The following is a 15,701-nucleotide window of genomic DNA, read 5'->3' on the forward strand; positions in this document are numbered from 1 at the left end:
CTTTGCATCACCTCTAATGACTACCGACATGAACGAGTATTAGAGAAACTTATGTGTCGCTCTAGTGGGATGTATGCAATCACTATTCAAGTCATTGAATCCAACCATGTCATGAGAGATGATTTATGAGATTCTGACACATATAGGCTTTGGCATGACCGTTTGGGACACCCAGGTCGTGACATGATGATCCGTGTATTAAAGACTTCACACGGACATCAATTTTCAGAACGAAAAGAAGTAAGAACCAAGAATTGGTTCGAGGAGCTGCACATGCGCTTCATGGAGCCATGATTGTGCAAGACTGGCCACACATGGCCAGCACCACCTACCCCATGTGGCCAATACATGGCATTGACGCCATGTATGGAGATTTGGCTCCTCTCTCTACTTCTCAAAGTAAATTGTGATATTCTGGCTCAACCAAAACCTTCATTGGTTGATTATAAGGCCAATCTTTCGTTCTGTAAAGCCTGTTTTTTAAGGATCACGACCATCCTATGAAAAGGACACTAAAGGAATAATTTCATTCTTACAAAGAATCCAAGGGGATTCTGTGGATCGACTCAACCAACTTGCTGACTGCTTAGATGTTTTATGCTGTTGGTTGATATGTGGACACGCTGGTCACGTGTCGCACTATCGTCCACTCGTAATGCTGCTTAAGATGAACTCCTAGCCCAAATCATATGGCTACGGGTTTACTACTTGGATCATCCTATTCAGTCAATTCGACTTGAAAATGTTAGAGAGTTTACATCAAAAATTTTCGATGACTATTGCATATCATTGGGTATTGATATCAAGTATCATATTCCCATATACACACCCAATTGATCTCGCGGAAAAGTCACCATTAAACGACTACGATGGTAGCCCGGACATTGGTAATGCGCACCAATATTTCCGCTTGGGTTATGCAATATCGCATGCAGCTATGCTAATACCACTCAACTTTTATTTGTGTTACAGCTAGTGACTGGGTTCGAGTCTAATATCTCGTACTTATGCATATTTGAGTGTGCGGTTCTGACTTGATTCATAAACTCTCGCAAGCGTACGAATCGTTGTCAAGTAAGGGAAGTACTTGAACCTTGATTATCGTACCTAGGGGATTAAGCGTTGGACCTAACCGAGGTAATTGACGCTAGAGTAACTTAAAAGCATACAATCAAAAATAAAAATAAAATAAAGCAAAATAATATTCACGAAGCACCAAGCCTCGACAATGCTCGGCTTAGCTCACACTAAGCCTAATCAAAGCCACTAACTTGTAGCCCAAATGAGTTATGCACAATGGAAGGTAGAATTTTGTTGGGGAGTTTTGAATTGAGAATTAACTAAATTAAATGCAAATTAAAATAAAAACAAACAACTAATTATCAAGCAAGAAATTAAATTTAGATTTTCAAATTAATGGAAACATGGGAGTGTCGGGTGATTCACACTAACTCTCTTGCAAATATCAATGTCAATTTCACAAATGCATGCATTTCCTATATGTGTTAAGTCCCGTATTTAGTACCGGTCAAGGCTACTAAACCAATTATCCTTTCGGTGTATCGATTATGCCGGTTAGGGCCACAATCAACTCTCTAACTTAGGCATTACGCCGGTTAAGGCCGCAATATCTAAAATTAGAGGCCTAGAGTGCAAGATAATAGAGACCCAAGCAAGCTTAGCTACAATTAAGTTAGCTAATGGTTACCACACTTAAATCCTAGATGCAACAAGACCAATAAGTTGTCAATTTATCAATCTATTCATCACAATTGCCCACAACATAATTTCAAAGGGTGACAAAGCCTAGAAACATGCTTCTAAGGACCAATAAATTCGGATTTAAAGCATACACAATGAAAATTGCATTTATTAAAATTAAAGCATCAATATTTATACAAGATGAGTTAGGGCTTCACAACCCTAACTCCCAAAATTGAACTACTCACAACCCATTATCAAATACATCACCAAAAGCATAGAAAAATTATGAAAGAGATAATAAGGAAAAGAGAGGAGAGTTAGCTTGGTCACTTCTAGCTATGGGCTAGTATGAACCAAGTAATTTCTTCACTCAACTACCAAAAATGGATGTGTGCTCTTGATGATGATTTCCTTGAAACCTTGAGTGTCCAATCCCAAATATTGAAATTTAAAAATGAAGAAGGGAAAAGGAGAGAGTGTGAGGTGATGGGTGAGAGAAAATGGGAAGAAAAATGATAAAATGGAGGTGGGTGTGTGTTTTTGCTGTAGAGAAGAAAGAAGATAGAAAAAATGGATCTGGGGTCTGCGGCTCTCTTTTTGAAGAAGAGGATTATTCGAATCCATGAGGGGCTCTCAGTGGTGTAGGGCTGCAAGAAGAGAGATGGAGGTGACACGTGTCAAAACTTGATAGGAAGGAAAGGAAAGGAAAAAGAAAAAAATAAAATGAAAAAGGGAAGGAAATAAATGAATGGTGCACGTGGGAGAGGGGGGGGGGATTTCTGATGCTGACGTCAGCAAACTCAATTATTATTATTATTATTATATACTAGTCTGCAATCACATGCTCTGCATGTGCAAGAATTTTTTTCACAAAAAATTAATATTTGTAAATAGTGTTAGATATCTGCAGATAGTGGGTAGGGGAAGTAAGGGTAATGCAGATAGTGGGTAGGGGTAGTTATCTGCAGAAGAAATTTTTTGTTTTTTGTTTTTACTTTTCTGTTATTTTGTTAATTACATTTATATCCCTAATTTATTAAATATTAATTTATTATAACTTATGGTGTGAGGGTATTTGAGTATTTTCACGTCCACTTTGGCTAACAAACCCTCTTCTCTTAATAATAGTATATATATATATATATATATATATATATATATATATTCCTTTTCTTTTGTTGTTTCATCTTCTATTTTTCTTTCTTCTCTTTTCTTTCTTCTCAATGCACTTTCGCATATATTATCGGAGACAATTGGAGTCCACTCCCTAATGGCGATGATCATGGTTGACCCGCATTGACAATTTCGTCATTTTGTTGGAAACTCCATTTTGCTCCAATTTCGCTATATTTTCGCGCCAATTTCTTCATGTTTCCACAACTCCACTTATTTGCTACAAGATAAATAAAATTGGATTAATTACATTATAATTGGCTCAAGGATTAGCTTATTTCTAGTATTTTAGATACAATTACATGCATAGAAATGCGTGTAATCAGGTTCATGTGCCAATTGCGCCACCACAGCGCATCAACATGAATCATTGCAACGAATGCATATATATATATATATATATATATATATATATATATATATTTGTGTTGGACATGAGTCTCCAACTATAAGTTCGCTATGTAGAACCCTTGACAGGTGATATCTTTTTTGCTGGATTTGCGGATTGTCACTTTGATGAGACAGTCTTCCCGTCGTTAGGGGGAGATTAGAATGTCAACCTTCAACAGAAACGACATGAATTGTCGTGGTCTGTCCCCACTATGTCTCATCTTGATCCCCTAAAAGTGACGAGATCACATATACCTGCTGCAAACATGCCTGCAAGAATTGATGTCCCCACAAGAGGACATGGTGCCACCCAGAGAAGATAGGTACTGCACCACTACCATGGATGGTGGTATGGTGACGCCACAAAGGTGGCATAATGGCGTCATAAGCCATGGGTTCCGCTAGAGAGAGTATGAGACCCATAGGTTCGATGGATTCTCGCCCTAAGAAGAGAGCGAGTTTGGCACAACTTGATCCATTGATCATTGATACTCAAAATCAGTCTCATGAGAATATTTTGGATTGTGGTTATGTCCAAGAGACATCGATGGGGGACGCCTCAATGTTAGAACCAATTCCTGAGAATATAGAGATCTCTATAAACTACACTAGTGTACATGAGGACGTGGAATTATTGAGACCAATGACATCGAACCTTACTCCGTTGAAGAATGCCAACGTAGAGAAAATTGGCTTAAATGGAAAGATGCGATCCAGGTTGAATTGGATTCACTAACGAAGAGGAAGGATTTCGGGCCTGAGATGCCAACACCTCCTAACATAAAACCTATTGACATTAATAGGTCTTCGTTAGATAGCGTGATGAGAAAAAGATATGGTAATCTCACCTTATGGCACAAGGTTTCTCACAACGCCCTGGAATCGACTACAAGAAGATATATTCTCTCGTAATGGATGTCATTGCACTCCACTACCTTGTCAGTTTGGTAGTTTCCAAATAACTGAACATGCAGCTTACGAATGTGGTCACTACGTATCTCTATGAGGATCTAGATACGGAATATAATGAAGGTTCTTGTGGACTTTATTTACCCAAGTCAAGTGGCTCTAGACCACGGAGCGCATTTGCAACGAGGTTGAAATGCTCACTAAAATGACTACTTGATTGGGAAGGGATATGATGAACTATGCCCACGCGTTTCCATGACAAGTTCCGGATTTGCAATTGTCGCGGTTTATGTTGATAAACATAATTGGAACCCTTGAGAGTTAAGGGAAACCGCTGAACACCTGAAATCCGAGTTTGAGAGGAATGACCTTGGGAGAACACGGTTTTGTCTAAATTCAGAACTTGTATACCGTGTTAAGAGACAGTTTTGATAAAGTCAAAGATGCACCATGGTCGTCCGTAGTCTTGGCCCTAAAAGGGATCCGTTTCGTCCCAGGGATGATGACGAAGACGTGTTAATAGCAGAAGTGCTTATTTATGTACAATAGGCGCATTATTGTACTTAGCACAAGACAAGACCGGACACCTCAATTATTATGAACTTGTTGGCTAGATATAGCCCCGCGCCAACGCAACTCCATTAGATTGGTATAAAGACAATCTTTCGATATTTGAGAGGTACAATTGATATGAGCTTGTTCTATCCCTACAGAGAAAAAAGATGACGGAAGTGTGGGATCGGACCCCACAAGGCAAAATGCCACCTTCCGTGCTTCTCCTCCCCTCCATCAAAATGACAACAAGCATTTCTAAATATTGAAGTTAACCAAATCCGATCAGAGGATAATGTAGCGGACTTATTTACTAAGTCGTTACCAAAATCCACCTTTGAGAAACATGTGAAGAGCATCGGATTGAGAAAGTTATCCGAACTCCCATGATTGTAGCAATCAGGGGGAGATATTGACATCAGGGGGAGGCATGATGTCTACATGTTCGATCTCGAAGAGTGAAGGACGTGTTGTGCTCTTTTTGTCCTTCGACCAGGGTTATTTTTGTCCCACAAGGTTTTTGTGGCAAGGTTTTTAACGAGTCAACAATCAAAGCGTCATCACCAAGTTTGAGCGGCACAAGGGGGAGTGTTGAAGGATATCAACATAATGTGTGCCTCTACAAACTAGGGTTTAGAATTGTAATAGGAATGTGTTATAGGTATTCAATTGTAATCAGATTCTATTACCTTTTTGGGTACCTTGTAACTCCCTATTTAAAGGGCTCCTATTATCAATGATAACACACAATTCCATTCTCCTACAACATCTGTCTCAAACACACAAAATAATATTATATAGAGAACATCAGTGGCGAGTAACTATGAAGTTGTTCTAGCGAATTAATGAACGCGGATTCTACAGTTTCAGTAGACAATTAAGGTTAGTTTGCTTGTTTCCTAATGCTGACCGCTAACTCAAATATTATGGTCACAAGCAGAAGAGCCTAGATGAGCGTGCTTCAATTTCATGGCTCATTCCAGAAAGATTGCTTCTTCAAAAGCAGAAGACTTTAGAGACTCGTAGTACACATGTTTCATACAATAACCTAGATCAATAACAATTAAGAACCAAAGCTATTCATGAATGCATGACCAAGTTGCAGAAAGAGTTCTTAGTTAAAGGAACTCTTAGATTGGTAATAGCTAAAAGATATGAGCTTATATAACGGAGTTGTAGACTTCAATGACTCCAAAGAGTTACAAAGTTATAATAAATTGGACAACAGCAGCAAAAATGGCATAAAACATATCTGCATAGCTTCTAAATGAGCACAGAACACCAAAATGTAAAAACCAGCACATCAGCAAATGCAATGAACCCCCAAATCCGAAAGAAATTAGAGGCAATGAATGTATGTCTAGATAAAGAAGTAGAGATATAACTCTCCCTGTTGCTAAAGTCGAATTGACGAGGGCATTGTCAGTATACAAGTCCCAGTAATTCCCACTATTCATTATTCTGTTGTGCAACCAAACAGAAAATAAATCCAAACACAGTCAATCAGCATAATCTCAACTAAACACTGAGCAGCCGAAAAGAAATTATCAAGCAAATGGATTCGAGTTCGAGGAACAAACGCAAAAATAGCGTAGGCCGCCGATTGCCAAATCGTGAAAGCAATATGCACTGTGGTTCAGTTGATTACTACGTCCTCATCAACCGTGTAGATTGGTCAAGAGATGGGCCTGGACTGTAGGTGTTAGTGGTGGGATTACTTTAAGATTCTAAGATTTGATTAATACGCCATCCTGAGCTTTCAGAAAGATTCTATCTTTTTGTATTTGAACTCTGCAGAACTCCATACATAGCTTTACCAATACAAAGTTCAAAACCAAGAACAAAAGCCACAAGGGCAATGCATTCAGAATCCTAGAGAAGTAATTAACTAATTTACAGTACATTTCAACCTTGCAGACTTGTCCAGACTACACTGGGTTTTGTGTTTTTCTTCTTTCAATGCCAATAACATTCATGACATAAAATGCTTGCAGATTCACATGTCAATGTTTGTCATTTCAGACTGCAGTGCACGACAACATATATCATCATCAAGACTTCTCTGAACCAACTTGAGGCAGCAGAGTAGTATTGCAGCTGCGCAGTTGCTTTTAGAAGAGAAAATGGTTAGGATGACAGGTACATGTTCTAGCTACCCAAATGCCATTGCTAGCTAGCATCAATTACTCATCTTGATTTGATTCTCCCTTTCTGTGATGGAAAGATGAGGTTAAATGTCATCACTGATTGTAAGATATGATCACCTGTGTATTTGCAACGAATAATTAAAACTAGTACCTAAGAAATTAGAAGAGGACTGAGCTAACTAGCTAGCTAGGCAACTCACCTTTGATAACATTGGACCATTGATATGTTGCCAGACTCCCTTTTCCTTCTCTGCTTTCCTCTTATCTTATCTGTGCAGAGAGACAGTTCATTAGAGAGAAGATGAGGGTTATTGAGCTGTGAGTGAATAAGAGGGCAAGTTAGTTCGTTCTGTCCAATGCCATTGACTACAGAATCTTATAATAGAGAAGCATACATTTTCCATCTCCCCAAATTTGTTGCCAACTTTATATGATCTCCTCACTTTCAATTAGTTCAAGCACTCAGATATAAACTACTGAGGCATAATCATGGTGATATTCTGAAAAAAAATTCTCATGATAGTAACATCAAGTGCTGAAATTCATACCGAACAATAAATAACTACAGATAGAACAAAATTGTACAAAAGCAACAAGCATATATTACAAAAATTATCCATCAAGGCAAACAGTATGGTACCAAACTTGTGTCTCACACATGCAAGAATTCACAATAAAAGCTAAATACCTGTCAAGGGAATGCAATCACAAATTACCATTTCAAGTTTCACACTTGAATCAGTCTTCAAGAATTATCACCAGTGCTATTTCTAAGTATTCAAAACCTATTGCAAATCTGCAACCAAATTAATAGTCACTTACCCTGGTGTTTACAGCTTTAATGTTAGTACCAGTACAAGGGGCATTCTTTTGAAGAGGGAATGAAATCACTGAGGCATACTTTCCTTCAGTTGTTCTGCCTTTCCAGATGACCCAAACACATGCATCTCCCCTGAAAGGTTTGCATACTTAAATTTGATAGAGGGATAAATCATGTGAACATACCACAAATTTGATAAGAGGAATTCATGCATAGCAACGAGTATTTCTTTTATAAGTATTGGTGAGTTCTGAGTTGCAAAAATAGTAAAAGATGAGTAACAAAACTAATTACATGAAGGTCTCAATGAGCAACAAAGACAGCACAGAAATGTATGAGCTTTTGCTGAGAAACAAACCTTGGATCACTACTGCCACCTCTTTAATTTATCTTTCTTCCTTTTATGCAAGCCAAAGTCATCTGCTTCTGCTACTTCTCTATTTCCACACCATACTTCACCCAGCCAGTAAAAGCAGCTGCACCGTGGCCCAAACAACCCTCTCCAATGACTCCTCCCCAATCAATTTTTCCTCTTCTTTGCCCTCACTCTGTGAATTTGGCACCACCAGACCACTGTGACTGCCCAACTCTGATATGTCCCCATCATCAGGGACTCGTGACTCTGTTTCCTTCTCTTTCTCAAAGCCATAATGCATCCAGACAATGACAAGCAGCAGCATACCGAACCTAACACTTGGCACCCCTCCCCCTGCTCCGCCACCACCATTATCTCCTCCTCTTCTTTACTCTTGGTCTGTTTCTCTGGTAACAGCTCCAATGTTTGGCACGTGCCTCTCTCTTCATCCGACTCCAATGACCCTGCCTCCCACTCTGTTTCACTCTTTCTTACTTCCAACCAGTCAGGATAGAAAGGTGCTCCAAGTCCTTCAATATGATTTGTGGGCTGAGCCATGCTTTCTCTTTGCCCTTCCATATAATTATCATGAAAGAAACGAAGTCCGTAACTCGTCATGCAATGGCGTTCTGACCCGGAATTACATGTACTTTCTACTACAATCTTAAATGTGGCCTCAAAGTAATAGCGTTCATTCACCGGCTCTCCTTTTTCAGCCAAGCTAAATTTAGACCATGGTACGTATTCCATGAACAAGTGATCTGACTCCAGGAATCCGCAATCTTGCAAATAAAACTGAAATTGTGGTCACCTTGATTTCCTTTGAAGGTACAGTAACATAGAGCAGCTACATGAGGTGCATAACTTGGATCAGCCTCATTGAAGCAACTAACAGCACATAGCGCCAATCCCAAAAACAACTTATCAAACCAATTCGGTGGTAGCTGGACAGTGATTGAAGAAGCCCTGGACTGATGGCTGAACCAATTGGGAATTTCACTTTCAGGAAAACACGTATTGCATGAAAGAGGTCGAAGATGATAATCCTATACAGAGAAAACAAGTAAATAAGTAATCAAATTTGGATTAACTTTGTTTTGCATGTTTGTCTATGTGTATGTGACAAAGAACCTTGTGTTTGTGTGTGTGTGTGTGTGTGTGTGTGTAGAGAGAGAGAGAGAGAGAGAGAGAGAGAGAGAGAGAGGAACCTGGTAAACAAAATGTGTTTCAACAATATCTATAAACAGATTTACTTGTAACAGCCGGAAGCAGTTAGAAAATCTGAAGTCAAGATTTCTACAATCAGTCTTTGGTGTTGAAACTGTTTCCAGAGCTGCGCAATACTGCGCATTTATGTAACTAATACTTGAAAGCTCAGGTATTGATTTCAGTCTCCTACAAGCTTTGACTTCAAGATGTGTTAAACAACCAAGTTGATTCATTGTTGCAGGTAAGCATTCCAAATTGTTTCTGCATAGCTTTAAAGTTTTCAATGATGGCAAATGCGCAACAGCATCTGAAAATTCCAACAGATTGCAGTCACTTAAATCAAGATGAACCAGACAAGAGAAACTATAATATCTGATTAGTGATGACGATGATGAAAATGGTTCCAACATTTCTTCACATTCATGAAATGAATATCTCACTAACTTCTTGTTTGAGCAGACAGAGAATGGGAAATGCTTTATGCCACTTCCCAGTACTTCAAGGCACGTCAAGGATTCTAAGTCCCCCAATTTCTCAGGCAACTTATGAAGTACTGAGCACCCAGACAGATCCAGATGTGTAAGGTCCGCCAAATTACAGATAATGTCAGGAAGAAGTTTAAGGCTTTTGCAGTTCCGCATGCTTAATTTTTTAATCCCCAGAAGCCGATCAATCGATGAGGGTAGTCCTTCAATTGCTGTCTCATCTAAACGAAGCTCTAGCAGCTCCTTCATGATTCCTGAAATCTCCGGAAACTTTTCAAGATTTGAGCAGCCAACGAGGACAAGGGTCTGAAGAGAACTCATCTGAATGCCAGTTGGTAGAGTCTTAAGTTCTGTGCAACCTTTCAGATCTAAAGTAACAATTCCAGTGAGATTGTTAATAGATGAGGGCAGTTCTTTAATTGCAGTCCCATCTAAATAAAGCCATTTTAGCTTCACCATAACCTCTGAAATCTCTGGAAACTTTTCGAGATTTGAACAGCTAGAAAGACGAAGGATCCGTAGAGATTTCATATGAATGCAGCTTGGCAGAATCTTAAGTTGCTTGCACCCCTTTAGATCCAAGAAATGAAGGTTTTGAAGAGCAGAAATGGATGAATGAACCTCAAATAAACTTGAACAGCCATCAAGAAATAGTTTCTGAAGATTTATCGCCTCAATTAAGTCAGGGATTTCGACAAGGTATTGACAGTGACTTAACTTGATGATTTTCAAATTTTGCAGGGCCTGCATGTAAAACACCAGGAAAACATGTTTCATATATGGGGTATATAGAAATTAATAGTTTTGAAACAAGAAAAATATGCATAGATGATTGTACCTGGATTCCATCCCAAAGTTGTTTAATGTAACTACAACCCATGTCAAGTCTAACAAGATTCTTCGGGATAAAGGTTGATGGCAAAGACTTTAGCGGGCATCCGTGCCATAAGAGAAACCTCAATTCATGAGAAAGACACTCCAAGTCCCCCCTCCAGAGTTGTTTACAGCCATCAACGGGACAAAAATCCTCATTCCAACACACATCCTTCCCAAAATCCTCACTGCTTTTAACGTATTCAAAATAGCCTTCATCATAGTCACAGTCACAGTCACAGACTCACAGTCACAGTCATAGTCATAGTCATAGTCGAAGGAATCATATATATTGAAGAACGAATAATAAATTATCAGTAGTCTTAGCTTCGTCATTCCAACAAATGCTCCAGTACGTATGCATAGGTCAACTTTTGAGTTCGACAAGTCTAGGATTAAGCATTCAACTGCATCCGTCGCCTGCATAACCAATAGCAAATTATATGCTAGTGAAAAATATCTAGAACATTATCAGAAAGTTAATACAACATTCCCGTGAATTTGATTTTCGTCAAAGTTGAATCTTTTACCAAACATTATGTACACATATAAAATGGAAACAAGCTAGAAAATGATCATGATTGAATATCTCACCGTATTTTGAGTCAATACACGACTAACATCATCATAACTCCACAACCTACTGCGTTTTCCAGGTTTTTTTTGGAGATTCTAGGCGGACAATCTCTCTACCCATTTCTTGTAGTAAATCGTGCATGGTGAGATCATCGACTTTTGATATATTTATGAGTGCTCTGTCAACTAGAACCCTTAATCCATTGCGGGGAAAGAAGCCACAACTATCTAGAAATTCTGTGACAGAATCTTTGTTTCATTTCCTAAAGAGACATGCAATATCTAGAAATATTTCTTTCTCTGTATGGTCTAGTCCATCGAAGCTTGTTCTAAGCACATCCTGAATTTCTGTATGTGGGATTTTCTTCAATTTCTCTAGCACAGCTTCCCATTCACATACATTTTTATTATCAAGAAATGCCCCCCAAGACTTTAAGTGCTAAAGGCAAACCTTGAGCATATTCTATGGCACGCCTTAAGAGATGATCGTAGTCTCCATTGGGTTGATTTGTTCTGAAGGCATATTTCGTAAATAGCTCAAGAGCTTCAACATCGCTTAAATACGTGGGCTTATATGTCTCATTAACCCCACTTAGCGATTGCTTATTTTTAGTTGTTACAATGACTCTACTTCCTTCACCAAATGCATGTAGTTTTCCAAGCAAGGCTTCACTTTGGGCAAAAGTTTCCACATCATCAAGAACAACTATGACTTTTTTCATACCTAGCCTTTCCATTATCATCTTCCGACCTCTGTCCAAATCTACACTCTGCACCTTTTCCTTCAACAATCTGAATATAAGATCAACCTGCATTTGTACTTCACGCTTACTTATAAAAGCTTCCTTGACATTATCAAGAAAGCAAGAGTGTTCGAATTGGCAAGAAATTTCGTCGTAAACAGCTCTAGCAATGGTTGTTTTTCCTAAACCACCCATACCCCATATTCCAACAACCCGAACATCATTCACCTGAAGACATAATCTTGAATTCATTTCTGCAATGTGGGAATCCATTCCAACCAAGCCATTGGCTTTACTCAACGATGTGTTGATCAGTTCTTTCAGAGTATTTTCAACAATTTCCTCAATAAGCTTGCCATCATCCCTGAAAAGTTAGAAATCCGCGTAACTGTGTTTGTAAATTAAAGAGTGGAAACAGGTACTAAGAACATATAGTGACATAGAACTAAACTAAAATGTGATGACAACTAAGCTGATAATTTGTAGTAATCTTATCAGAGTCAAGTATCTAAACTTACAGTTTCCAAGATTAATGCATGTATGCTACCACAAAAAACTAAATACATAAGACTAAACCAAAAAAGTCCAATTTGATTAAGAGAAGGGGATCATAAGTTATAGCACACAAACCTTGAATAGAAATTCAAGAAAAATGAACATCATAGAGCTTAGTTGATTCAAAACATTTGAAATTCAGGTAGTACAACCGAAAGCCTCGAGTCCTCAATATATGTGAGTAGCTCTGAAATCTTGTTGCCTTGACTGAGCCCTTCAGAATCGATGAAGGCGTTGATTGCTTTCTGTTGCAGAGCTCTGTAAAGATGGCCGACGAAGATCTTGCGGGTGTCTTCTCCTCTAGAACTGTGGAACACATCATACTTCCAGGGACCGCCGGATTTTGTAGAAGAAGAAGCCATCAATTAGTCCAGAACTAGGTATTGCGGCCCGCGCAATGCTGCGGGTGGTCAGCTTAATAATACTACATTTGCAAACATTACATAACACTCAAACATAGCAAACTACATGTAACACTACTGGTAACCAAAAGTAAAAACAATTTCTCACATAGTTAAGAAAAACAATAACTTAACAGTGACCAAAAGCAAGCAAGAAGAATGATGCTTCAAAAAGACAACCCTATTGCCCTTGAATCTTCCAGCCATAACGATCAATACAGCTCCGGGGGTAATGCTTGCCCTGCAAAATATAAAATGGCAGCGAATCCCTTCACGTGCAAAGTAAACACAGCGGAAAAATAAAAAAAACCATTTCACAATAACTTTCGATCTCTACTGTAATTTTGTGGCAGAAGGAAGTTTGTAGTTTTCCCAAATTTAAAACAACTTGAGATTTTTATACAGTTGAAAGTTGCTTTGGAATCATACACAGGTTTCATGAGTTATCGCATCATTTCTATACCTCGAAGCAATTCAAAAACATTTCACCAGACAGAAACATATAGGAGCAAGAGCAAACTTATACTCTATACCATCACAGAAGGGAAGAATTTAACACACTGATTTCTATTAAAAAAAAAAAGTTTATGTAACTGCTTATTACTGTAAATAATAACTACATGTAGGTCAATGACACTGTCCTTCACAAAGATAGAATCTCTCACTGATATACCAAATCTCAGTACAACATAAGAAGTTATAGATCAAATAACTATAGGTGTCAACTGAAGGAAGGTTGTAGCTATTGATAGTCAGAAGTTTCAAATTTAGGATGTAGATTTTACTTTTTAATCTGTCATGCTAATTTGAGAAAACAGATTGTCCCTTAAAACTTAATAAGACATGTTGAGTTAAGAACTAATAAGCCCCATATACACGAACGATCAGCTAGTGCAAAGCAGAGTAAGCGAGTAATAAGAAGCATAGAAAAAAGACTCGTCAAACTCGGAGGAAAAAGTTCTTTTTGTTTTTTTAATACTATACAACAAAAAAGCTCAATGAACTTCAAAACCAAACCTCTCCTACTGAGTGTGTCAAAAATAAGTTTCAGAGTTTAGATTCTAGTCCATTTCTCACCATATGGCTGAATGTATGGTTTGCAAGTCTGCTTACACCATCACAACTGGGTTCTTCATCATTTGGAATACGTGAGGTCTCCTCCCCACAAAGGTGTTTAAGAATATGTACAGAATAGCAACCTATCTTGACCTGAAAGCAGAGAACATCATCTGGCATTTTACTGATCCTGTCTTCATCAACTTCCTCTTGAGTTTTTACACACAGTCAAATCATGATCACTGTAAATCCGTAATTAGTGGCCTGTTAGTTGAAGAAACATTGTACGTTAGCATAGGAGATAATTAATCATGTATATGCAGATAATGTACTCCTGATTTGTTCATTAAGGATTTTTCTGTAGAAAAGGAAAAAAAAATGGCAACGCACTAATTTCATAACATTCCTCTAGTAAGGAACCCACACATCTCTCACAATTCTCAATGTCAATATTAGAAGATTCATACCATAATCTTGTGGGGTAGTTGAAATTTGCAGAGGACTCTTTCTGTCGATATTGCCCTCCAACCAAATAAGAGTTTGAAGCTCTGTCATCTATTGTATGAGATGAGAACAGTTAATTTTTAGAGATAATCATTTAAAAGAACATCACAACAGAAATCAAACCAAATTCAGAAATCACAATAGAACGTATACCTGTTCTATCTCTTCAAATTCCCTTCAAGCCTCTCAATTGACATGAGAATAGACCCAAACTTACACATCCCGTTTTAACTAACAACATAAACCCCATTTCTTTAAATTCCCATCAGTCCCCTCAATTTACATGAGAAAAGAGTCAATCTTTACCCTTCACAAACTCAAGAGTAAACCCCAAAACATAGAACCAAGCAATATCAGCAACTAAAGAACAATTTAAGAACATAAATTGTTGAATGCCAATTTCAAAACCAGCTAAAAATTTCAAAGAACTTATTTTCTTGGAAATAAAAAAAGGTCTAACCTGAAGAAGATTGCAACTCAAATTCCTCTATCGGACCCAAAGGCTCCGGAACCTAACTTCAAAGCTTTAACCAGGCGACTAAAATACCTAAAACGAACAAATCAAAATCATTTATAACCAAGACCGCGAAGCACAGAAGCTATTAGAAGCAACAGAGATTTGGACAAAAAAAAAAAACCCAAAACCGCACAAAAACTTATACATGCACAGAGTTTGAAACCTGGGAAATCAATTAGAGCACCATTCTAGGATATCTGAAGACGTGAAAAAGCATTGTAAATTAAACCACAAAAACCAACCATCCGATTCAATCGATTAGACGTAACTGAGGGAAAAAAAAAAAAGAAAAGAAAAGGAATTGCAAACCGATTACCCAAATTCATCTTCTTCCTTCTCAGATTAAAACCCAAATACATCTTCTTCCTTCTCTTGTCGATTAGGTTTACAACTTCCCATCAATTGAAATGTAATCGCTGAATTGCAAACTATGTTGTTTAATTGGTGCCTTCAAGTTGTAGCCTGTAGCTTCTAAGATTTCTCCAAAAACCAATTGAAATTTGAAAGCTCCGTACAGTTCAGAGCGAGGAGAGTAAGGAGAGCGACTGAGCGAGAGAAAAGGAAAGAAAAAAATTGGCCGCAAACTGGAGAAGAATTTTTATATTTAGGGCAGATGGCAAGGCTGTAAATTATTTAAAAAAGGACAAAATTGTAATTTCAATTATCGGCTCGGCTCGAGCCGGTACTGTTACTAAGCCGTTTATGAACAGTAAATCCCGCACCCTCCTTTAA

At 38.2% G+C, this 15,701-nt stretch overlaps 1 pseudogene; it reads right to left on the bottom strand.

Annotated features, from left to right (window-relative positions):
* Positions 1-6,482: 6,482 nt before the first annotated feature.
* LOC112170118 lies at positions 6,483-15,549 on the bottom strand (annotated as a pseudogene).
* Positions 15,550-15,701: the final 152 nt, after the last annotated feature.

This window comes from Rosa chinensis, chromosome 6, assembly GCF_002994745.2.
Source record: "Rosa chinensis cultivar Old Blush chromosome 6, RchiOBHm-V2, whole genome shotgun sequence".
NCBI lineage: Eukaryota > Viridiplantae > Streptophyta > Magnoliopsida > Rosales > Rosaceae > Rosa > Rosa chinensis.